This window comes from Chinchilla lanigera, unplaced genomic scaffold (genome assembly GCF_000276665.1).
Source record: "Chinchilla lanigera isolate Chin_1 unplaced genomic scaffold, ChiLan1.0 scaffold00003, whole genome shotgun sequence".
NCBI classification, from domain to species: Eukaryota; Metazoa; Chordata; class Mammalia; order Rodentia; family Chinchillidae; genus Chinchilla; species Chinchilla lanigera.
The window spans coordinates 17,539,826-17,567,512 of record NW_004955404.1 but is presented as its reverse complement, the minus strand read 5'-3'; the positions used below and the strand labels follow the sequence as shown (position 1 = coordinate 17,567,512).

The 27,687-nt window shown below is 33.4% G+C and overlaps 1 protein-coding gene and 1 pseudogene across 1 annotated transcript in view; both read left to right on the top strand.

Annotated features, from left to right (window-relative positions):
• The window catches only part of Gpc5 (glypican 5), a 1,267,099-nt gene that overhangs the window by 523,952 nt on the left and 715,460 nt on the right, over positions 1-27,687 (top strand). The window lies entirely within an intron of this gene.
• LOC102012724 lies at positions 3,539-9,778 on the top strand (annotated as a pseudogene).

The window sequence follows — 27,687 nt, the reverse complement described above, 5'->3', positions numbered from 1 at the left end:
TCTTTTTTTGGTACTGGGAATCGAACTCTTGTTCTTGGGCTTGCCAGGCAGTCGCTGTGCCACTGAACAATATCCCTGACCCTTAGTTTTCATATGCAGTGTAAACATGATGATTTTCTTAACTCGATTCCTTACTATTTTATGTGTCTGCCATTTGATAACTTTATGAGAAAACTCAGAGAAGCAATATGTTGGCAATCTTCTAAAACTTCCTCCAGCCTGATTTCATTTGGGTTCTCATCAATAACACAAAAGATAAAGAATTTTTTAAATTATCTTTTTTACTTGACAATAACACATATCTCAAAATGACTTGTTCATATGATTATGAATTAGCTATCCAGGCCAGTAGGCCTGTATGGCTTTACTGAGAATCATAGAAGTCATTGCACATTGGATAAAAATGTGTTGTGTAGTTATATACAGTGCCTATAAAACTGCCATTTTCAGTTTTAAAGAATGTATTACAATTTGAAAATAAAACGTATTAAAACAGAAAACTGTATCAGTCTCAAAATAGTCTAAATTATCACTAACTCCACTGATTTCTCACCTTCTAAAAATCTTTTGGAATTCCATCAAGTTTAGACAATTAATAATCATTTGGAAGCAAATCACAAGGTTAATTGTGCTTAAACTCTAAGACATCAACTATTTCTACTACAAAAATTTCTACTACAAAAGACACATTAGGTCCTTCACAGAATAATTCTGGGTTTAGAATAGGGGGATTTGTACAGGGTGCTCTTTGTGACATGGGTGCTACTCAGATAATGTGCAGACTGTAGTCACCAGAAAATGGCATAACCTTCTGTTTTCAGGATACGATTTCTCTTGAACATGGATGCTAAATCACACTTATATAAGTGGAGAGAAGACTGCATAACAATAACCACAGCATGAGGAAACTATTGCATTTGTAAGATTAAAGCTAATCGGTTTTGTAGGGAGTGCAATGAATCAATTTTGAAAATGTCAAGTCAAATAAGGGGTGCTAAGCTATTAACTAGTATGTGGTTTACAGCAAAACCAGAAATTGAATTATACAATTTATTTTAGCCACCTTCATTTGCAAAGCGCATGAGAAATGCTAAGAGGTATGTTTCCTTTACATATGCAACAACCTTATGCACTGGTAGGAAAGAGAAATTGAAACTGCAATGCAAAATGATGCTATTTCTGTTTTACTAAATCAATTCGTGAAATTAAGTTTTAAAAGTTAATGATTACACCTGTAAGGGATCATATCTTTAATATGATCTAGAAAAACTAGATTAAAACAATTTAATCATGGGAATGCCATATACTGTGCTATAAACTAACTGTGACCAAGGAGCAGTCATACCCTTGTGAAGGGTAGGAATTTTTAAGTGTGAGTGAAAACAAGATTTTCTTTTTTTAAGTTAAGTTTAAATTTTCTATAGCTATCTGTTATGAACCAGTGTTAAAACTGAAAGAATGGGCCAGTGGTGAAGGATGTGGGCATTTGCCCATTTTTGCTGCTTTCTGTTTGTTTTCATGAATTAACACATTGCACAATATTTTGTTAGAGAAAAATCTTTTGAAGAAAACAAACATCTGTATTTTAAAACCATTTTTATTTCTATAGTTCTATTTTGTCAGGTCAGCAATAATTTACCATTGTATTTCTTAATTTATACGTTTTGAAATTTTGATGTCAGTCAAACGAGGCTGCTGTTTTCATGTTTTAAAAAATTCAGGCTCCTCATGCTTTCTTATGTATAAAAGATCAAGTACTGATGTTACAGAAAGTGGAATATGAAGATGATTAGGAGAGGGATAGCTATGAATTTTGTCTGTGTGAGGGTGAGGAATTATTCTCTTATCACTCTGTCTGTCATTTTACTATTAATTAATAATGGTTAACTATGCATCTGTTGATCATGAGAAATACTTTCATTTGTAAGAAGTATATTGTTGTACTTGGTGAAATTTATTTAGATTGCTAGCTGAGAAATAATTTCCCTATGCTCAGTTTTACTGATTGATTCTATATCCAATTTTTATATTTAGTTATAAATATTTAACTTTCTGATGTTTCTTAAACACTTCAAGGAGTGTCTTTTGTGCAAAATATGACTAATTCTCACCAAATAATACAGAAAATTTCAATTTTATTCCAATGAAACTATTAGTACGTAAAATATTTCCCTTGAATTTTTCATGTGTGTCTGAATGTTATTTGAATATGTCTTGAATTAGATGGTAACTTTTGTTTTGTAAAATAGTAAAACAAAGTTTTGAGTATATTGAAGACTATATTACGAAATTCCATGCTATTCTTCTTGTGAGGAAAGAGCCTCACAGTCTATAATGACTGGGAATCTGATGTTGAAAGCGTTCAAAGGAGAATTAAAATATTTTCTTTTTATTCTTTAATGTACAATATACATAGAGTGAAAATGTATGGCTACTAATTATATAATTGAATAATTTTAAACAAATGTCAGCCTTCTGTAAGCTATATCCTTCACCATTAAGTAAACACTTATTGAGCATGTAGTATAAACTCTTAAATCACTAGAGACATTGTCTGTAGACAATGAATCAGAGAAAATCACAGCTATAAAGGTATAGAGAGAAGAAGAAAAAAATAATTTCTTCTAAATGGTAAGGGTTTTTTTTTTTTTTTTTTGGTCTTTTTGAGATAGGGTCTCGCTATGCAATTTAAGCTGGCCTTGAGCTCACTCTGTAGCCCAGGCTGGCCTTTAGCTCACAACGATCCTCGTGCCTCAGCCTCCTGAGTGCTGGGATTACAGGTGTGCACCACCATGCCCGGCTAGGGTTTTTCAACATAAATATACACTAGAAGAAGGAATAAGGAATGAGTAATCAGCTGTACTTAGAGAAACAGACTACATAGACAAGATATTCTTGTCCTGCCCCATCTTACCATGCCATGAACTGAAATGGAAAGTAAAGGTCACTTAAAATGATAAGCCAAATTTCAATATCCCTCTCTAAAGGTTCTAGTTAGATTCACATGTGAATTACATGCAATGAAGCCCAGTCAGTCACAGTTATTAAATTTAATGCTTCCAAGACACATTGGATTTACTATATTGTTAAAGATCATATTTTAATTTTATTTCTTAAGAAGTTAAATTGTCATATTTTAAAATACAAATATAAAATCTCAACACTTATTAGGTCCCATTAAAGAAAGTGACCAAGTTCTATGAATTAAAATATATATAAATATATATAAATATATTAAATATAAATATATATAAAATATATATATAATATATATATACACACACATATATAATGCTGTGATAAGGTCAAAATTAGAGTGAAATCATTTGAGGAAAGTTACGTTAAGCGCGGATAAATGCAAGATATTTTAATTTCTCTTACCATGTTGTGTGCCTTAGAAAAAGTACAAACCAAAAAGAGTTTTCAAAATGAAATCTGCAGCAACTTTTAGAAAGATAGACAATTTTAAAGGTGAGATGACAATCCCAAAGATGATTGTCTTCTTCATCCTTAAGCTAAAACTGTTTAATGACACAACATGAAGGAATTTCAGGTATCATAATGGTTAGCAGAAAAGGTTTAATACATAGTAGTCCATGTAAGTAAATTAGAGGGAATAGATGCTTTCAGGAATTCTGTATGAATAAAATCCTCCAAGTAAAAGACATTTACAGTTTACTAATCCAGTTGCATTATTAGCATTTTCCTTCAGAGTGACAACCTGTTCAGAGTGGGTTTTTTTAAGTACATTCTCAAAAGGCCACGTTTGACTGAGAGCTGCCATTTTTAAATCAGAAAAAGGATGCTAACTCTTTGAACTAAAGATAGCAAGAGCTGTTTATCACTAGTTGATGGCTCAGATTTTAAATTACAGGGATGTAGACACAGGGACTTTACAAAAAATATCTTAGCAGTATTGAAACAAAACGAATAGCTTTATTTTACAAACATAAATTGTTCAGTGATGCCATTTTACCATTTGTGATACATTAGGCCATTAATAGGAAAGCTATAGGTTAGCCTGAGGCAATTGCTCACTACAAATGGTGTTTTTTCAACCATGACTACACTTTGGAATCACTGGAGAATTTTAGAAGTTACTGATGTGTGGGCTCCACCCCTTGAGGTTCTGATGTAATTATTCTGGTGTTCATGCTGGACATTAGGGCTTTCCAGCCAAGGTTAAGAACCACTCCTCCAAAGAAACTTGAGATATAAGAAGCTTGAAGATTTTTAAAGGAGACCCCAGAGACAAATGAATTGCAGAAATTATGTCAAAGTAACTGATGCATGTTGTTCAAAAATGCAGCACTTTGGGTAGGAAAGATCTCTAGGGAAGAAACCCTTCAAATATATATAATTGTTTACCATGAATTTCAAAGTGATCTTTTCTTTTTATAAAGGCATGAAAAGAATAAATCAAAGTAATATTGCAGAAACAACAATCAGCATAATTCTCAATCAAACAAATTTTCTTAATAATAAATTTGATCCATAAAATTGTGGTAATATAGAGAGGATATGTCAAGCCAGTGCTGATGAAAATCAATGCAACTTTGAGAGTACCCAAAAGGTCTGTTAAATTAGGTCAAATTACTTCTCTTATATAGTTGGAATTATTGGTTTCTTTTGTTCTAACTTTTAAAATGTATTAGCTGTGAAGTTACAAGTCAGTTTATCAGATTTTCAAATTATTTTACTGACAATCTCTAATCTCCCCCTAAAAACAGTAGGATCATAAAAGCATTTCTTTATTTCTGTGGAGTAATAAATAATTACTGTCAAGGGATGAGTATATGAAATTGTTTCCAGACTGAAGGCTTGGGGATTGGTGAAGATTTGTCCTTTGTGAGTATGAGAAGAATATTTTTGGATATAAAAGTAGTGCAGAAATAATTAGTTTTTTTAAAAAAACCTAAATTCCATGTTTAGAAAGTTAATGAGTCCCTAAATTCATAAAGCTGAATATTAATATGTATACGAGAACTCCAAACCAAGAGACTGACCTCAATATGCATGGCTGTTTTGCTACAACTCATTTCTTCTTATATTCTGTATCTCCCTGTTTTAGTTCATATACATGTTGTTTTTTCTTATTTACTAGTTAGCTACTTTTTTTCATTTTAAAAAATAAAAGAAGGAAAACATATTAACAAACTGACATCCATTCACAAAATAGCATAAGAATAATACAAACAAACCAGAGTTACAGACAAAGTTGTAGGAACAGTTAATGATTACTTGTTTGATCAATCTTGTATATCTCTATTTGTTTTCCTGAGAAACCACTTTGAAGATATCAATAAGTAATAGTTAGATACTTTTTAAGTGATTATTAAGAAAGAATTGAATTTTCATTCCCAAAATTGTAGGTTGGATTAATTAACCATATCTTTTATGTGTCTAATGTTTCTAGTTAACCAGGTTCGTTTCTAATATGCAAATATTGAAAAATATTTGTTGGAATCATAAATTTTAAAGGGGAATTGATGGGTTAGATATTTTTAAGTGTTTTGGCATCTTGCATATTTGACTTATCAATTACATAATAGTGTGAATAACTTGAAAGACTATAGCTTTCTGATCATTTGAAACAGTAGTAACTGGATGTAAAGCTTTGAAAAGATTTTAACTATGACTTAAGGAGTTTGAAGTTGGTGTCACAGTGGTACAAAGTAAAAAAAAAATCTGTTGTACTGGACAAATTATTTTTCTTTTTCTTAGAATTTTGGGGAACAAATAGGAATCAAATAAATGGGAGGCACTTAAGGGAAAAAAGAATCTATGGAAGAAATATATAGTTTCTTGTCTGTAGTGACAGAATACAAAACCCAAAAGGTACAATAGATATTGAGAAAGAGAAAGAAATTGCTCAAAGGAAAGGAACAACTAGGATAAGGGAAAGGAGAAAAGAAAGACAGAATGAAAGGAAAAAATATATGTATATACAAGGATAGCTGGGATAATTGTACTGCTGGTGTCTATTGGTTTATTGAAAGGAACAGTTAATGCTTGCATTTTTGACCAATTTTCATGCTTATATCTGGTAATTTGAACAACTAATTTGAAGACAAAATATGCAATATTAGAAACCATTGTTGAATTCCTACCATCTTGTTTAGTGATGCTCTGTATCATTTCTAATATTTATTACTTTTTATTCTCTTTAATGGTTTGATTAATCTTGCATTCACAAGGTAATCAGGTAATCTGAGCAACTTCATTGCAGATAACAGTATGTAATATAATAACCAATGTTAATTTCTCTCATCTTACTTTGAAATTCTGTATCGCTTTTATTTTTTATGTGTTTTTTTGTTTCTGTTTTTGTTGTTATTTTGGTTTTTTTCTCTCTAAAATAAAAAAATAAACTAAAAAAACCTTTGAAGATGGAAAGATTGTATCTGCCTTAGTAATGGGCAATGTCTGCAGTACTTGGATCACTGACACATACCAGAGTGTTTCAATTAATTCTATAAAACTATGCAGCCCACACGGGAAGGAGTTCAGCAAACATTTATTAAATGAATGTTGGATGGTAGAATGAGAAATATAGTGAAGGAGTGAAAAATGGAGAAATTAGAAAAAGAAGTTGATTTACTCGGATTTTGGAATGTGAAGGTTTTTATAGAAGAAACCTGGAAAGAACATTGAAAGAAAAGATTCATGGAGCACATGTAATCCTCTACACCTGTAATCCTCTTCACCAGTACCATCTACCAGGACGTTCATTGGCTATTTTGTGACAGATCTAAGGAGCTTCTGCAGAAGCAACTTTTAAGTTTTCCAGAAGAGGGATCAGTTCTACCTGTTCCATTTTCCTAACTCACAGTCCAGAGGGTAGATAGGAAAATGAGCTGATTTTTCATAAGCGGGATTGCTGCTAACCCTCTAAGCAATTTTTTTCTATCACATTTTGATTTACCCATTTTCACAAATGTTGACTTTTCAATCAAAGTGGGAAATAAAATGAAAACAGACAGACTTGGTTTGAAGGGCATTTTATAGAAGTTGTTTCAGCAGACAAATGAATCCTGGCAGACATGTAAGAGCTTGTTCCTAATCCAAACCAAACATTATGTGTTTACCAGCAAATTTCAGATAAATCAAAGAGTAACTTGACAGTAAGTGTACCGACTACTATCAAGATATTTTTTACATGCCTGTGTAATTCCTGCTTGAATGTAAGAAAGTTGAATGCCAGCCGTATTTAATATATTTTATGTCAGTTTCTGTATATAGATATACATATTTTCTGAGGTGCAAGGAAAGAGAGCATTAATTCCGGATAGTTTTAAGCAAATATTAAAAAAGTGAACATTCATAGGTCTCGAAATATCTTTCAGCTAGCTGACATTTACAAACACTGAGCTTGGTAAACTTTCTCCATTAGCAGTATTAAGGTTCTAGGAGCAAATAAAGAATTTGTGAAATGAAATATGCCATTGGAATATAGTACAGAAAAAGGAGGTTATTCGTAACCACTATCGTTGCAAATCCTGCAAACCAAACTTCATTGTTTAATAGGCATCCTATTAGAACACTGCAAAGAGTTTAATATGTCATTTGCTATTTAAAAGTGTTGGATCTGTTTGTTCCATTTCAGCCACCTCACTTGAAGGTCCACAACTGTGTTAAATGGGACATTATTTAAATGAGGGAACAATATGTTTTAAATTCTGGAGTAGCTGTTCTTAGTGAGAGCAGAAGGCAGTGTCAATAAGCAAAGTGATATTGGCAAGACTTGCTTAAGGACACAAGCTAGAAACTGATTAATTGTACTTCCAGTATGTGTATGATCCCAGCTGTATGAATACAGTGTGGATTTTCAAGCTGTATGTTTTAGAAACAGAAGAATTCCAACAAAGCAAATACGAAGTTCCCAAATAGTGTGCAAACAAGTGTCGATCATTTCTTTCAAATGTAGAAGCTGGCAGAAACACATCCAAGTGACATGTGTAGTTGAATATGATTAATGTTTATCTGTACAAGGAAAGACACTATTTCAGAAATGTGCCATATATATACAAGCTAGGGTTTTCTGATACTTCAAAAATTATTTTGCTTTTATGTTTTAAAGTTTTAACTGTGGTTAAGGAAAAAACAGATGACACGAAACTCACCATCATGACAGTTTCAAGAGCTCAACTCAGTAGTGTCAGATACATTCCTATTGTTTTCCAATGAATTTCAGAAGGCTTTTTCCTTGTGCCAATCTGGAACTGTATATCCACTAAGCAATAATATTTCACCCTTTCACCTTAGCATCTGCCAACTATCCTAATTAATATCAAGTTTATTAAATGTCATATGTTGTCCAGGTTTAGAACTAAGATACTTTACAATATATGTATATTATAATCGCAATACTAAATTGATTCCTACCTATTTCTCTGTCTCCTACACATATCTATCTATACATATATATGTATATATCCATAGCCACATGTGTACACACACACACTATAAGAGTTTATATAAGGACACACACCCAAGCAATATTAACAGTGAATGTTGACAAATCTGATGGATTTTCATTTTCTACTTTTCATGTGATTCTAATTAACTTATTTTTATTGTTTATTGGTAAGAATTGAAAAAAATGAGACACCCGCAAATTTAAAGACCCAATCCAAACATGGGCATCTGAAATGAATAGACATTTCTTTGAAGAAGCACTACAAATGGCAAATAAATATATGAAAATGTTCAACATAACGAATTATATTATTTTTACTATAATGTATTCTATAGTCTACATTATGTTATTTTTTAAAGACAGACGAGAAACACCTATCCATTTCAGAAATTTTACAACACATCACTTAGGAAAATGGGTTTTTCTTAGGAGTCTATAATCTATGCCTAGAAATGGTCTTCCAAGTTGGATAGTCCTGGGCTGAAGTCCCACACCGTTCAGTGTGCAGGGAGCGGCACGAGGAGGAGATGCCAGAAGGAGATGCCTCCGCAGCTGTGGGCTCCTTCCTTCTTCGGACCACGCCGGGCCTCGCTGCCAGGAAGCTGCAGCTCGCGGCTCCGCGCGGGGCGGGCTCAGATTTCTTTACCTCCAGAAAGAAAAAATTCGACACCTTGCATCCTGGCAGTTCATTTAGGAGTCTGAAATTAGGGATTTCTTTCAAATTTGGGCGTGGTTAATCAAGGAGCAAGGAGACCTAACGGGCCAAATAGGGAAATAAAATATGCCAGTTCAAACTAGTACTTCTGGGAGAGTCTGCTGGTGGCAAATCAAGCCTAGCGCTTCGTTTTTTGAAAGGCCACTTTCATGAATTTCAAGAGAGTACCACTGGGGCTGCTTTTGTAACCCAGACTGTGTGCCTTGATGACACCACAGTAAAGTTTGAAACATGGGATACAGCTGGTCAAGAAAGATACCATAGCGTAGCACCAATGTCCTACAGAGGAGCGCAAGCAGCCATAGTTGTATGCGATTTCACACACGAGGAATCTTCTGCAAGAGCAAAAAATTGAGTTAAAGAACTCCAGAAGCAAGCAAGTCCTAATACTGTAATAGCTTTGTCAGGAGGCAAGGCTGATCTAGCAAATAAAAGCTGTAGATTTCCAGGAAACAGTCCTATGCAGATGACAGCAGTTTATTATTCATGGAAACATCAGCTAAAACATCAATGCATGTAAATGAAATATTCATGGCAATAGCTAAACAGTTACCACAGAATCCAGCAGCAAATTCTGCTAGAGGAGGAGGAGTAGACCTCACTGAACCTAACAACCAACCAGAAATCAGTGTTGTAGTAACTAAATCTCCAGTTGGAGTGAGCTGGAATCTTCTGCTTCCTAAATGTTGATAACAGTAGAACTGGAGCATTTAACCAGCCCAGTATGACTCCCAAAACCCAAGAGACTTATGATAGAGTCAAATTTTTTCTACAAAATTATTTTAAGTGTTTTGAACCTGATTTTTAATAATATGCGTGTGTCCCTCTGACTAATGTTTCAGCAGCAGAAAGGGAAAATGAGATCCGTGTGTAATTGTTTCACTGGAAAGTTGGAGGCAGTCATTTCTCATCATTAGAAATAAAGACAAATGACTATCTGGACCCACAGTTAACCATCCAGTTTCTCCAGACTGGAACAGTAGTCATGTATAAAAAACATTAGAAATTATTAATTTGGCCTTTCTGAAAAACATTTTTAAAAAGATATAAATATATTTATGCTGAGCTACAATATTGAGGCAACCTTTCTTCTGTTATGTAAGGTGTACATTCCACACTTTAGTAAGTTAACCACAAGAAAACTGGCCCACATTTCCAGGAAGAAAAGGAGTATTAATAGCATCTAAGTTATAGCCCATCTTACTATTTTTCTAAATGGGGCAAAGAAGTCAAATGTACCCCCACCTTGTTTAGCAATATGAAAACTGAAAAATGCATTTTAATGAATAATGTTCCCTTCATGTGAGCTCTACAAGAAAAGAAGCAAACCAGGAATCTGATTTTTTTTTTTCCAATCACTGCAGGCCATTACATAGGTCTTGTTTGGGGCAGGGAAGAGGCTTCCGTTTCCTTTGGATGTAATATAGTCAGTGCACTAACAATTAATATTTAATTTTAATATTTAAAACTTGATAGTTTTAAATTTTATCTTCAGCTGTACTGTAAATAGGGTACCGCATTGTAGCCTCCACGTATGTTTATTATTTTTCTGTAATATTTAAGAGTTGATTGAAAGTATACAAAGTGTACAGTTACTCAAACAGCTCATTCTTCCTCTCACACTTTGCAAAGAAGGGACTTCACTTCCTACATGGCTAGAATCATAATAAGAGATGCAGCTATAATTTGTAACATAAATATCATAATGTTAGTAACATTTATCTTGCAGCCTTGTTTTTCAAAGTCCACTTTATTTTGATAAGTTCCGTATATTGCACTAATTTCTAGGTACTTTCATTGTGTGAAATCAACCATGTGTCAGATGATTTAATCTATTTAAGTGTCGAACTCTTAGCAGACCTCTTGTACATCTTACAGTAATTCAGAATTAGCAAGGAAAACAGTTCACCAATGTTTAGTTTTATATTGAGGTGCTCAGGTTGGAATAAAGTGGTAAAAAAGCAAGAAAAAAAAAAGTTGTGTAGTCCTTATATCTGGATGGATACCAGTATTCAGGTACTTTTTTGTTTTTTTTCTGGCTGTCAGTATTTATCATTATTTAACTGACTAAAAACATCTTTCAATTTTTCAAATATATATATAATCTAATAAGAAAAATTTTCAAATTAATTTTTGAAATTAGTAAAATCTTGATTCTAAACACTAAACAGTGTATCTGTAAAATTTTAATTTCTCATGAGTTATTGCTAGTTTAAGGAAATAGACAAGATTATGTAGGGTGAAATAGACTGGCTTATGTAATCAGTGATCTAGCTAGCTGTGCTTATTAGTTAGGACATTTTATTTTAGACTTTCTACATATATAATAATGCAATTTGCAGATAGTGACCAGTATTTTTCTTTTTTACCAGTTCTTAGGCACTTCATTTCATCATGGAACCTGCTAGGGAATTTGTCTGATTTTGGATCTCAAAAAGGGTTTTGATATTTCTTTGTTAATTATGCCTTTCTGTAGGATTTTATGATTATCTTTAATCATTTTAAAGACATGCCATTCTATTTGTAGCATGCACATCTTAAAATACAATTTGGTGCATTTAATGACAAGATTTCTCTTCCTTTTATACCATTAATATAGCCAATTATAGTAATAAAAGTTTTGATATTAAAAATACCTTGCATCCCACTAGAACAGTTCTAGCTTGTTATTCATTTATTACATCTTATTATTGATATATAATTCATGTGCCCTTAAAGTTTACCCTCTAACTTGTACAATTCAGTGATTACTATGGTCACAAATGTATATTACGGTCACCACAAATTCCCCAACAGTTTTGTTACTGGGGCAAAAAAAAAAAAAAAAAAAAAAAAGGAAAACAGCAAACCTTGCATCCTTCTTAAATCAGTCCCAATTTGTTTTCTCTGCATCCCTGAGTGACCACTAATTTACCTTCTGTTTGTATAAATATGCCTCTTTCAGGCATTTTATCAAGTAGAGTTATATAATTTGACCTTTTGTATCTGGCTTTTTCACATAACATGTTTTCATCATCAGACTTTGTCTCACGTATCAGAAGTTCATTATCTCTCCTGACTTAAATAATATTACATTGCTGCTGGACGTGGCACAGGCCTGTAATACCAGCTGAAGCAGGGGTTGTCTTCAGGTAGGAGGCAGGAAGCAGGAGGCTGTCTTTTTACTAAGTTCCTGCCTAGCAACTTAGTGACACCTTATCTTGAAATAAATAATAAGGGTCAGGAATTAGCTCAGTGCAAAGGCCTTTGGTTCAATGTCTGATGCTGTAAAACCAAAGAAACCAAACCCTCGTTTCACGTACAGGCAGTGTTTCTCCACATGTATTCATTCATCTGTTGGTGCACATTGGTGTGTTTTCACTTTTTGGCTCTTATGGATAATATCTCTACAAACATTTGCATGTAAGTAATTTTTAGACATATCTTTTCTGTGTATAATAGGGGTTGACCTGATGTGTTATGTAGTAACTCTTTTTTTCTATTTTGGAGAAACTAGAAACTTTTCCAAAGTGGATGCACTGTTTTATGCTCCCACAACAAATTATTTTTTCACACCCTCAACCCAGTCTCTTGCTTTCTGTCATTTTGGTCCCAGTCATCCTAGTGACTGAGATACCCTGGTATCTCATTGTGGGGTTCATTTGCATTTCTTTAATACATAGTATTATTTAGCATATTTTCCTCCTCTGCTTGTTCACTTGGATATCTGTTTTGGAGAAGCCTAGACTGAAGCAATTTCTCATTTTTAGTTTTGAGATAGGGCCTTACTCTATAATTCAGTCTGGCCTTGAACGTACTATGTACTCCAGGCTGGCCTCAAACTCCTGGCAATCCTTCTGCCTCAGCTTCCTGAATGCTGAGATTACAGGCATGTGTTACCACACCTACCCCACTTCTCAGTTTAAATATTGTGTTGGGGCTGGAGAGATAGCTCAGTGGCACAGCACCTGCCTGGCAAGCACAAGGTCCTGAGTTTGATTCCCAGTACCAAAAAATATTGTGTTGTTTGTTTTAATAGTTGTTTAGTTATGAGTTGTTTATAGATTCTCAATACAAGTTCCCTATGAGATACATGATTACCAAAATTGTTCTTGGTCTATAGGTTGTCTTTATACTTTCTTAATGGTTTCCTCTAAAGTATAAAATATTTGTGCACAATTAATGTATTTTTTATTTTGTTGCTTGTAATTTAGTATCCTATCTAGGAAGCCATTATCTAATTTAATGCCATGAATATTTCACTTGTTTTCTTCTTTGGGTTTTATACTCCTAAATATTATACTTTTAGTGAGTTTTTACATAGATATATGGTCAGAATTTAACTTCCTTCCTTGCATGTACTCCTTTGTTAATTTATTCCCAATAATGTTATTGTTTTAGTGGTGTTTTAAGTGAATTATTTCAATTTAGTTTCAGATTATTCCTTGCTAATTTAGAGAAGTACAAATTTTTAACTGATTTTGTACCAATAACCTCACTGAATCCATTCATAATTTCTAACTGTCTTTCTCTCTATGGTGTGTGTGTATGTGTGTGTGTGTGTGTGTGTGTGTGTGTTCCTTTGGCTTTTCTATGTACGTGAATATATATCTTTATCCACATATTCTTTTCACACCTTATCCTCTACATATATAATTTTATTTCTTCCTTTTTAATGATGAAAAACTTTTATTTCCCTTTTTTGACTAATTGTCCTTGAGAAATCCTGCAGTAAAATGTTGAACAGAAATGGAGCGATTGGGTGTCCTTTATTTATTCCTGAATTTAAAAAGTTATGTGTCCTTTGCTATTGACTATAATGTGAACTCTGAATTTTTCTTACACCCTCTTTACTAGGCTGATAAAATTTACATCTATTCTCAGTTTATTTTTTTTAAATTTAAAAATAAAAGGAGGAAAACATTAACAGACAGACAACCTTTTACAAAATAGCAAAAGAACAGTACAGACAATACAGAGTTACAAACAAAGTGGTAGGAAATTAACAATGCTTGTTGTATTACATATTGATATCTTCAAAGTGGTTTCTCATGAAAACAAATACAGACATGCAATATTGGTCAATCAAGGACTCATTGACAGTTTCTCAGTTTATTGAGTATTGTTTTATCATAAAAATGTTTGATGAACATATTTTTACCTTTTCTTATATTAATCTGACATAATTGGAAATATTTGCTTGCACATGTTCATATAAGGCTTGCATTTCTGGATAAAGTCACATGCAGTCATAACATGTGTTCGCAGATTAGGTCTGGTTGATTTTTGTGGCTATTTGTGTGTGTATACACACAAATTTTGTATCAGCATAATACTAACCTTATGAGAAGACCTGAGAACTATTCCTCCTCCTGTCCACGTTTTCTGAGGAGGTTGTGAGCATTTGGTAATCTTTTAGTTATTTTAAATTCTTGGACAAATTTACCAATGAAGCCATTTGGATTCTGGGTCATTTTGGCCACTATTTTATGGAACTTATTTTGGTTATAAATTCAATCATTTCATTTTTATAGATCTATTCAGATTTTCTATTTTGTCCTGGGTTAATTTGGAGAGTTTGTATTTTTCTAGAACTCCCATTTCATCCAGTTTATCTGATTTTCTGGCATCCAGCAGTTCAGAGTATTCTCTCTCAATCCATTTTGTTTTTATAAGGTCAGTAGTGATGGCCTGTGTTTCATGAGTAAAACTTGAATCTTTAGTATAGCTACGTTTTGAGAAGTTTGCAAAATTTTTTCCAACTACTTACTTTGGTTTCACTGAACCTGTAAAATTCACCAGCCTCTCAAAAAAAAAGTATAAGAATCAGAATGGCCAGAAATGCTTTCCAGTTCTGACTTTGTGTAGCTGTTCCTGGTCTTCCTTTCCCAATCTCCTCCGGTGTAATTCAGTTCATCCCAGACAGTAAATAGTTGGCATGTGTTCAGCCCAAGGAAAAGACATAGTACACGGAGACATTAAGGACAGAAGTTGTATGGACCATGGGACCAGCAGCCAAATCACTGTAGAGAGAGGAGACAGCAAGAGAAGATTATTGAAAAGTTGAACTGTGTAGACAACCAGCAAAAGAAGTTAAGTGTAGTTCTGAATGGGGGTGGAGAGTGGTAAAAAGTCAAGACATGAAAAATAATGTATATTTAGTGCTTTGCCAAACAAGCCATTTGAGGTCTTTGGAGAGTGTCTTAGTTACTTTTTTCCCATTGCTGAGACAGAACACTCAACACCCAAAGTTAAGGAAGGAAAGATTTGTTTAGCTCACAGTTTGTGGAGGTCCTTAATCAGCTGGGTGCAAGGCAGGGCGGTGTGGCACAGGGGCAAGAGTTCAAGGCAGTTGAAGACAGCAAAGCCACAAATGCAAAAGGGAGAGAGCAAGCCTCTTTTCCTCCTTTATACTGTGTGCAGGCTACCTGCCCTTGGGTGGGTGTAGTACTGACACCATCTCTGTGCCCTACTCTTGCACAGGACGTTTACAGCGTGAGGATCTGGCACCGTGCTGAGTCTCTTAGTTAAACTTCTCAAGTTGACACAGTGAACAACATCCTAGAGCATAAGGGCATGTCCTTTACATACTAGATGTAGAACTGCTGAGTGACTTAGTTGGGCTTCTAGACTTCTCAAGTTGACACAGTATATCAGCCAATACAGAGAACATGTATATTGCCAGTAATATATGGCAATGTATTTGAATTACCAGAAACACTTCATGCTTAAACATACACAGAGACAGTCACAAAGGCCAAAAGATTGAGGGGACTGGGGGTATTTCCTCACTGGCTGGATTTTATAATTGACCGATAATGAATTGATTCTGGATTAGTATGTTTTTGTCATAATGTGATTGAGAAATATAAAGTTCATCGGTTGATCACAATCCTAGCACTTGAATTCTCGGGGTTATTGAATATCATTGGAAAATGGCTGTAAGTATCTTTAAAGAAAGAAAGCATATACCAAAGAAGATATTTGTAACCCTAGAAACTAATTGGAAATATCTCATTTATTTATGAGAACCCAAATAAGTTAACAGGAAATGTTACTTTAATACAAATGATTTCAGGGGCCGGGGAGATAGCTCAGTGGCACAGTGCCTGCCTGGCAAGCGCAAGGTCCTGAGTTCGATTCCTGGTACCAAAAAAAAAAACAAAAAACAAAAACCACAAGTGATTCATCTAACTTTGTCAGTTTTGTTTCTTGCGTAGGCTGCTCAGGAAGGAAAAACTTTTTCCTAATAGCATATGTTCACAATGGAGTACTGGTGCATAGTTTCTGTATTTCAATAGAATTGATTTTCCTTCATTGTGTTTTAATTTTGGTTTTGTTGTATTGTGTTTTGGTTTGCTTCCTTGTTTGTTTCTTTCGAACATAGATCATGATTCTGCTGATTTATACAGGTGTTGTGCCTCTTCTGTTTTCTGCTTATATCACCACAATATTCTTGGGAAATTCCTTTACCCAGTGCCAAAGACACAGGCTTGGTACTTCCCATTGATAATCTTCATTCATGTCTGTAGATGGCAACTATAAGAGAGAACATTGCACCAGTTGATGTTCCTTTGTGTGTACGAATGAATAAAGAAACAAGCAAGCAAGGCTGAAGTGTCCTTAGGGACAAAGTTTCCACATCAAGCAGATTTCATACTGAAAATATTGACAGGGATAGCAAAGATTCTACTGTTTGCGAAGAAGTTTCTGAAGAAGATAATTAGGAAATTATAGTACATGATATTAACAATGCAAAGATAGTAGGTGATACTTTACAAAGGAGCCTCTCTATTTCTTAGTTTCTAGCTCCATTTGGGAAAGTTTACTGTTATCAGAACAGATGATTTATTGGATTAATTTTAACATTTAAAGATAATCAATAATTATGCTTTAGGTGTCATTCAAGTCATGTTTCAAGCCAAATTCTAAGTGAATGTTTCAGTGAAATATAGCTAATATTTTCCTCAGTAAATTCTAAATATACAACATATTATCTTTGATATCTTGAAATATGTTTTAAATCATGACAAAGGATTTCTCTTTCAATGTCTTTTATTTTACTATTTTATCACTACTTGTGGATGGTGAGATTAAAAGGCTACAGTGTTTAATTTTCTTGAATGGTTTCATTTTAAAATCAGTACAGAATATATACAACATATTATTCTTGCTTTGTAAATATGTGACATTTCAATAAACCTTCTTAAGTCAATTAATAAAGCCAACTAAGCTTACGTTGCGTGCTGTCTCAGGTTGAATAATCTGTCCCCTAACTTCAGATTTGATCCGCCTGTAGTCTTTTCAGGACAGGAAACTTTTTCTTCATTGTGTCTGTTCACATTAGATTATGGGTACATAGTTTCTGTGTTGGATAGAATTAATTTTCTCTTGTATTCTTTTCTTTGTTTTGTTTTTTTTTTTTTTGTTTTTTTTTGTTTTTCTCCGGTACCGGGAACCGAACTCACGACCTTGCACTTGCCAGGCAGGCGCTTTGCCGCTGAGCTAAATCCCCAGCCCCTTCTCTTGTATTCTTTAATTTTGCTTGTGTTGCATTGTTTTGTTTTGCTTCTTTCCTTGTTTTTAAGAGATCATAAATGTTAATGTGCTTTAACATATAATTATATGCTTTATTATGCTTTAAGCAAAGCGGCATATATTTTCTCTCAGGATTACAATTTTCTAAATGAGAACATTTAATTTTCAAAAGAAAATTACATGTCTAATACCTGTGTGGAATCAAATAAAACATGTGTCTTCGAGAGGAGAATTGTGAATTTCATAGTTCCTCACTACTGTGCAACTTCTTATGTGATCTTCTGTTGAACTTGTCACCTTTCCTATTCAGGTTGCTAAATATGTGAATGCACAAGTCACTTGTTGAAAACAGTTGAAAGAAAAATGAAATTCATAACTCATTTTTATGTCTTGTACGTATATAGTTGATGGCTCCATCGTTCTGCTTCCTGGCATGGGTACTTTAGAATGAGCGAATCAGTGCCGTAAGCTGGGGATTTGTAATGCTTCACGGTGGCATCATTCCAAAATACATGTCTGCAAAGTAAGTAGTATTATCTGAAAGGTAGATGAAGAGACCTGTTTTAAGACACAAAGAAAATCCCAGAATTTCTGTTTCTGTCTAACTGTACTACTGTAATAGCAGCTGTAACCCTGAGTTGACAAGTGTTATGGAGTTCTAAAATTGAAGAGAAACTATTTAGTGACAAGACAGAGGAAAAGAGAAAAGAAGAGTGCAAAGGGGTCTCTGGTAAAGAAATAAGCTTGAAATGTGACATAGCAGTCCACTTCCTACATAGCTCCTGCGAGTGAGAAGAATGCAAAGTACTCCTGCATTTGCTCCACTGTAGATACAGATACATAAAGAGGTAAATGATATATAAATAGATAAACATACTGATAAATTCCTTGAATTATATACCTCTGTTTTACACACACACACACACACACACATATGAAGGAACCATGAAAGTGTAATTAATTCAGGAACATTTTCATTACACAAAGAAGAATATCTAAGGTGCTTTGAGATAATTATTCCAAGATCTTTAGCATCTCATACAGTGTCCCTTAACAGCAGAAGTTCACGTCTAGGTTATTTTGAGCCATTCTACAATAAAATACTTTCATTCTGAGCACCATTGTGAGCATTTTAATAGATCCTTGCCACTATGACTTGTTTCTGTCAACACAGAAGCAATTTAGAATCGTTAATATTTCAAGCTTGGAGCCATGGTTTCTGCTGTGGTGCTGATTCTACGATAGCTATATGTACTCTGTTAAGTGTCTTAAGTTTTCTATAAATTAATAGCACTTATGGGATTAGTCTCAAAAATAAAGGAATATGTATATGTATAAATTAAATTAATATATAAAATTTAATTTATATGTATATATAGACATTTATATATTTATATAATATATATTCCTGAAACAATGTATAAAATATGATAAATATAATGTTACATATTAGCTACAGTTATTATTTTTATCATCCAAAAATTGCTTCTTTCCTTTCACACTCTTGTCCCTTACAATGCTTTGTACTTTCTTTGCTCTTAAGCATCCCTGCTACTCATGTTCCACTATTTACCATCTTTATAGTTTCATACCTTTATCTACTGTTTCCCAAACAGAAGCTATTCTGTCCTTCAAGAGTACTCATTGGCCCCTAGAAAACTTATTCTTCAGACTTAGTTTACATAAAGTGAGGTAAGTTTAGTGTTTACCTTTCTCAATGGTGCCATTTCCTAACCCACACTAATTATATTCCTTGTACTGAGGTTGACACCATTTTGGCACACCATCACCCACCCCTACTTCATTGGGCTTCATAATGAAGCTGTTCAGTGTACATAAAGTATCTGACTGTCAGATTCTCCATGTTTGTTAACAGATAATTACTCTAGTCCATAATTCCTCAGTGGAGGAATTCTTCCGCTGAGGTGCCATCCAAGTCCCCTGACCTCTGTCTTTCGTATTTGCTAGGATTGGATGAATAGCCCACGTGAGGATCTTATTTCTTGGGTCCCATACCCACTTATCATCCAGCGTTCCCAATTCTAAAATCTTAACCTGCAGCATTTCAGTGTGATTATAATTTGCCATCATTTCTTATTCTTTACATTCCATAAGTGTTTTGCATACGGCTCACAGTATTTGTCCCGATGCATATATCTGCTATCATCTTGTGACTAAGTGCTTGCAGAGGTGATTCACTCCATTCGTCATCATGCTCGACTCAACTCCCACTCCTAAATCTCATCCACGTCTATATCTGTGGGGTCAATTCATACAAACCTTCCCTCTGGCTGAAGAAACAGCAGGGTAATCTCTCCTGCCTCAATACTTTTCAGGTTTGGGCCCCAATGTACAACACTTGGCTGGTAAATTTTTATATTAACCCCTTTATAGTAGCAATTTTTCTTGCATTCGCATGAGTGAGCCCGAATAAAACATGACAACATTCCTTGCTTGCCCACCCGCCTGCCGTATCAGAAATCTTATGTCACATATGGTATGGAAAGAATCGATTCACGTATTGAAATAATCTATTCATTTTCCCACTCTCCTTTATATCAGTAAGATTTTTCATAAGATAATGAAAGATAACATAGTAACTGCTGAGTGGTGATAAGTAAATGGATTCCAAAGAGCCTATTCAAAATATACAAAGTTGTGTTTTATTTCATTTCTACAAAAAATCCCCGTGAATTTAGACATTTCATTCAAACTTCCTATTAGGGTCATGTGGGAATACATTGTCCCAATGATTTATTCCTCTACCTCTACATTTGCAGGTAGAAGAAATGAGATTAAAAATGAAGTATTTCCTTCTATGCCCTATTATGATATTGCTTTGCATATGTTTTTAATTTTATTAATTTTGTGTTAAATATTAAAGCATAAATGAAGCCTAATTTACTGTGAAAGACATAAGAAGAATGAATGAAAGTTGAATTCTCATATCCATGTGTTTAACTAAATTAAATTATTTTAATCAAAATATATTTTGATTGCATAGACAAAGCTTAAATCTTTTATCAATTATACAGTGCCTGCATGGCATTATGAAACATTTCAGACTGTGACATGAACACACAGTGTAAATGAAAGGTAAATAAAACTAGATATTTAAATATACCTAAGTAAAGAGAAATGTAAGTATTAAGTGAAAAAGAACATAGGTAGTAATTACACTTTCAGTTTAAGTTTCTTAGCAGATATTTTTAAATAAACATAGCATAATTTAAGTATTTTCCCCCATCACTAAAGGGGAACTTCCCTCCAAAGAAGAAAAAATTTACCCAAATCCCACTAATGTATCAGTGCCTTTCTTTAGACATTATTATATGCGGGCTATTGTGTGAAGATATTTTTCTACGGTAGTTTTTATAGGGCAAAATGCATTTTGATTATTTGTTGTGTTGTTCTTCCACATACAAAATAGGTTGTAACCTCACAACTTGATTGAGGGGAGGAAATTCTGTTAGGGAATAAGGCAATATTGTTCTAGACCTCTTATGATCTGATTTGACCAAGGCTGAAATTTCTAACACCCAGAGGAGTGACAGTCTTCAAATGGTTTTCTGTAACTGTTACAGCTGGGGTGTTTATTAAATATCCACTTCTATTTAATACATTTTAAGATATTCTAGTTATTTTACAGGCTTATAAAACTCAAAAACAAAAATCCTTGGTGAACAGCAGTTTTCTTAAGGTAAATAAGTAGTATAAAACTTTTAAGATCTTATCATAATATTAAAACTAACAAGTAGAGGCTCTTATGTCCTGTATGATTGGTAGTTTATAAAGCAAAGTTTAATTTTTTTTCCTATAACATTTTATAATTAAGCTATTGTTTCATTGTAGTAAAAAAGAGTGAAACAACATTTGCCAGATGCTAACTACACATCACATATTATTCCAGGTTATTTTACATATATCATTAAATATTGCATTTAAACTTGTAAAACTCTGAGCTGATTAAGTGTACATATTTAATTTTTGTGGGGTTACTGAAATCTAGTACAGAGATGTATCTACATGAGATCATGAAATTGAATATTCGGAAGATATAAATTTTTCAACAGCTTTGTGAAATCAGTGGCTAAGGCCACAAGAAATAAGTGAACAGAACTTATAAATTGATTCATTAAGTTTTTTCCCTCAGGTGCCTATCATGGTTATGCTTAGAATAGTTAAGCTGGAGTTATATTTAAAGTACTGCTATGTACAAGTGTAACATTATTTATTTTATTGTAGGTTTCCCCTGGGGAGATAAGAAATGTTAATGCATGTAGTTACTAGGAGCTCCCTGCCTCTCCTTGCAAATAGGGTTTCTGCTGTACCTGCTTAGGCTGTTCTGCATTACTATTGTCTGAAAAGGTAATGCTGGTGGTTGAAAGCGGTTTCCTGTTAGTGTTTGTGCATCAGCACAATGATAAGAGGAAATCAGGACTAGGGAGGCAGGAGGGGAAGGGGAAAAGATTGGAAAGATGCATCAGAATTAACTCTCTCTGGGGGCATTTTCTTCTAGAAAAACAAAGAATATGCATAGTTATTGGGTAGTTATGAAGTGAACTGGGATACTTTAAGAAAAAATGGATGAAAGAAAAATAGAAAGATATTTGCTTTATATTTTATATTTCCTTTGCATATTACTAAAAGCCAGACTATTGAGGCATTTTAAAATCACTTTTAACTTTTCTTTCTTAAAACTAGAGTGATGGGTCTGTGAGTCACACATCTGCAGTTGTATACATTCTATCAAGATGGTAAGAGATCAAATGATGGAACCCTCAAGGCTAGAGGTGACCTGGAGGTGTTGGGAATGTTGGTCTTGCTGGGAGTCGATCAGTTTGGGTGGCAGCTTTAACCTGCTATTTGTCTGTGGTTATGTTTTGGAACTTTTTTTTTCCCCACAATGTAACCAGTGGCTCAGCATAGAGTGATACCGGGTCAGACTGACCAGGGTTTGAATCTCAGTGTTGCTAATTAGCAGTATAAGATTTCCTAGGTAAGTTACGACATCTAAGCCTCATGTCTTCATCTGTAAATGCAGAAAACAGTAACTATTTTCAGGATTTTGTTAAGATTAACTGACATAATTGATGTAAAATGCTTCACAAATACTTCACATCTTTGTAGTAATTACCGTCATAAAATAGTTTTTTAAAAAAATTAAGTCACTGTTGTATCTTGTACTTCCAGGTTGTCTTAGTCTGTTTATGTTGGTATAACAAAAGATCAAAGGAGTATTTTATACACAACTGAAACTTGTTGCACACAAGTACGGAGGGTGGGGGTCTAAGATCAAGGTGCTAGCAGATTTGGTGTTGCTTAGAGCTCATTTTTATACATGGCAGTATCTAAGGATTCTCCTATGATGGGAGAGTGGTGGGGCTTTGTGAGTTACACACACACACACACACACACACACACACACACAGAAGCAGAGGAGGGAGACAGAGAGAGAGAGAGAGGAGACTGAAGTCTAAGTTTCAGTAATAAGTAAAACAGTATCTCTGGTTCTAAAATATATATTCAACAATATTGTAGGGGAAACAAGTAAGAGCATTGCCACAAATAAGACCTAATGCAGGGAGTATGAGTTATTTCTAAAAATTTAATTTTGTGAAAAAGTTATTTTGATAGCTTTCACTGTGTGAGACATTTTTCTTCTTGTGAATTGTGGGTGGAAGAATATTCCTCTAGGTAGTGAGGAGAAATAGTTGACATGGAACAAGCCTTTGAAATGAATGGATTATTCCATTCCAACACCTGGACTATCAACCTTAGACTCCCTCAGGAGTTCACGCTGTGTCGCTTCCTCCAAAGAAAGGGCCAGAAAAGAGTCATCTAAGTTACCCAAAGCATCTTGTACCTGTGTCAGTGTGGCTGGCATTCTCCTAACTGCGTGGGCGCTTCACTACCTCAGTGAGATTCACGCCATCAGGATCCAGTTCTCCACTTTTCAAAAGTGCCTACTTTCTAAGAAGGTATCTGTATTTTTAAGAAAAATTGTGGCCACAGGCTGTCAGATTGCCCTCTGCCATCACTGTGAGTAGCTTCAGTGCTGCTGCGAAAAATAGACTCAATATCCTGACTTTACCCCCTTTTGTTCTAATGTCCAGTCACACACATTTCCCTTCCAATTTAACCACTCACCAGCCACATGCACTGTCTATCAGGAATCCTGCCATCATTTGTAGCTATTCACATTGTATTCTAAATTCCAGTGGTTCTCTTTGACTTCAATTCCTTAAACTTCCAGCTGTCTGAAAGTTTTATTTTCTGTTCGTATGCCTTTTGATCTTGTAGAGAGCAATATTTTCTTATCTATTCATATTTTATGTAAAATTCACCATTCCTTTCTTGGCTTCAGTTATTTTCTGGAGAAAATACTGGCCTTGCTCTTATATGGAATGATATTTCATTCTTTTTTGTGTGTATCGTTAGAATGGGGTCATATTTAATAGTAAAAAAATGTCCAAGTCTCTCTCCATTAATGGTTCAGACATACCTTTACTATATTTAGTAATGAAAATTCCTAACTTAAATTTTATAAGATAGAATGCTGAATATGCATTTAAAATTTTTTCCCATAGCCATCTTTAATCAGCTAATTAAATATAGCATTAAAGTGTGAAATAAAATGCCAAATTTCAAGCCGAAATGCTACCTTGAAAATGTGCTTTGCCTTTAAGCAGAATCTGTAGTTTTATTATTACTCCATGGTAAGATAAAATTTATAATTAGTATATATTTAAATTAAAAATGTAAAAACATATATACAAAACTTACTCATCTATATTAAACATATAGAGCCTTTTATCTATTAGATTCTCACTGCTGATGGTAGCAATGGCTGGAGTTTGTAGAAATTTGGTTTCAGTAGCTTTTATAGCTGCTTAGGTTAAATATATAATAATATATTAGTCCCTTTGGGCTCTAAACTTCTTGGAGTTTTAAGAAATTGAACAGCAGTGGAATAATGCAGTACTAACAGACAGGCGAATATGATAAATGTACCATGAATAACACAAAATATTTTTCACAGTGTCACATAAGGAGTCATACTGTATTGTGTCAATTTCCTTAGTAAATTCAAAAGTTCCCAACTCATGAATCAGTCAAGTATTCATCTCCCACAGTGAAAGCAGAGATTGTGAAAACAGTCAGCTTCTAGTCATTGTAAATCACAGTTCCAGTTCTGCTCTAACTGGAGAAAGATATTTACATTCTTCTCATTCCAAATACCTGCAAAAGAACATGAACTAATACTGTTTCATTCTTTTAAAAGAACAGCTAATTTGCTTTCCTTAAAATTTCATTTATATTTACCAGCCTTCATGATTAAGTGAAGGTACATAAATGGACTTGAACTATATAGCTATATAATCAGCATATACTACATAGTGATTGTAATTAATATGATATAATCTATATAGTGAATACAGTCTATGTATATAGTACACAGACTTTTGAATACATACATATATGAATATACACTTATATACATATACATACATATATACACATGAATATACATATGTCTACATATATACATATGTGCACACAAATATACATATATGTAAATATATGTACATATATCCATGTATCTGTATATATTCAAAAGCCAGTGTTTTCTATACATTAGCCACTCTCTTTGATGAGAATTTTACAATATTTTACTTTAAAAGATACACAAAACCCATACATACCTCTTCCCAGTATAATCAACTATGAAGCAGTGAAAAAAGGTGTAATATGCTCTCTTGACATACATTTTTGGTATATAGGCTGATATATATATATATATATATATTTGTACCTTATTACATAGTGGTAGACTTCTAAAACTAAATAAATCATGAATTATTTTTCTAGAAAAATTTAAAGAGGTGTCTTATTTGGCAAAAAATAAAATTTATTCCACTAGATGACTATATTTTCATTTATAAAACTTATTATGTTTGTTTGGTAAGTAAAAGTGGAGAAATTGAACTACTACTTGATATTATCACCTAACTCTGCAGTGCTGTTGGGAAGCACTATGCTAGATATTTAAAGAAAGGAAAGTAGGGGCTGGGGATTTAGCTCAGCGGCAAAAAGTGCCTGCCTGGCAAGCGCAAGGTCGTGAGTTTGGTTCCCGGTACTGGAGAAAAACAAAACAAAACAAAAAAAAAAAAAAGAAAGGAAAGTAACTAAGTAGGTAAAATTCCTGATTAATGTAATATATTAGATCTGAGCCCATACCCAAATATCAAATTATGGAAATTAGAATTTATAAATTTTGTTAAACTATGTATATAAATTTAGTTTTCCCTGAAAATGAACTTGACAAACTTGAAATCCTCCATTTTTAGTATTTCTTTAAGAAAATGACAGCCCATCATTAAAGTATAATTGAAAAAGTCTTACAGTTTCCATAAAGGTAGACTAGGTACATGTAAAGAAGTTTGTTTAACTCCGTAACTGATGAGTACAGGTGAGATGTTGTGACTAATTAAAAGGCGAATCCAAGCCCAGACATTATGTAAGCAGACAGGATAGGAATGATGAAATAGGTTTGCTCAGTGCCAAATTTATAAAATTGCTCAGCATCAATCATACAATTATGACATATATATCCACTGAATAATTTGCATTTATATGATTGAGAATCACTCACCCATTTGCCCCATACAGAGTGGTGAAATAGATTTGAAACAAAAACAAAAATAAGGAAAAATCACAGAAACTCATTAGTATCAGCTAAATCAATATTTAGTTTTCTATTGAGAAACTTAGTTCTTGTATATCACTTTATAGTCTTTCTCACTTTTTCCCTAAGAGAATGTTTGCAAATTATTTGCGTAAACAATTAAATGAATTTTTGCTCTGTTAAGTTGGTATTATGAATAATTTATGAAAGAAGGCAAAAACAGTCATTAAGTTTATCAATTAAATAGGTAGTTTTACAAATCCCTAAGGAAGAATATTTTTAGTGTGGTTTCCATCCTAAGAGAAACATCAACTGAACAACTAATGTCCATATCTTTTGATTACATACATATGTGAATATATACATATGTACACACATGTAGATAATTTCGCTATTATTTCAGAGAATTATTCAGGCAAATTTTGCTGCTTTCTTCTTTTTATTGTGAAACCATCTAACCAAGTTGTTATTCTTAGTTTACATGTAGTAAAACAATTCTAAAACTTTCTACCATTAGTATTTATAAATATTAGTCGTTTTCTTTTAAGACTTGTAATGTACCCCTGTTGGAGGTAGTGACATATAAAATTCTATCTGCCCAAATCTGTTTCATGAATTTGTTTAGACGGAACACAAATTTTTAAAGATTCACTCTGTGCCAACAATTTTGAAAAGCAAAAGTGTATGGAAAATGAACAGAACCTGGGCTTCAGCTATGCATTGAAAAAAACCCACTGTGATTAAGAATTTTTGAAGAGAATAACAATAAATGATTTTAAATTAACTTCAGCTCTTGTGTATCAATAGCTTAAAAGAGTAATAAAAACAAAATAATGAATGATTCAAACTTTCCTTCATCCTTCTGTGAATCAAAAATGTAATAAGAAGACCAGGCAATTCCAGATAATTATAAGTTGATTGCATTGAAATGGGTGGATAACTTATTTTGAAATCAACATTTAGTTTATAATTCTTTGAGTTTAGTTAGTATTGAATTTATTGGAATCAATAAATTACCAACTTTCAGTAGGCATTCTATTTTGCTAATCAATTTACATGGAAATCATTCACATATTTTCTTAGGAGACTTCACTGTAATGTTTGGTAACGATGTCTAGACTGCATCATGAATTTCAGAAAATGTAATTTGGTGTTACTTAATTTAAATTTGTCTATATTTAAGAAATGTTTAGGCTAAAAAAAATCTAAAAACATCATTTTCAAAGAAGAATATTTAAATTGATTCTTCAAATAAAGTTTATAAATGTAATAGAATGAACTCTACATATAATTTGCATGTTCTAATATAAATAGGTGATTTCAGAAATATTTAAATTTGCCTTTAAT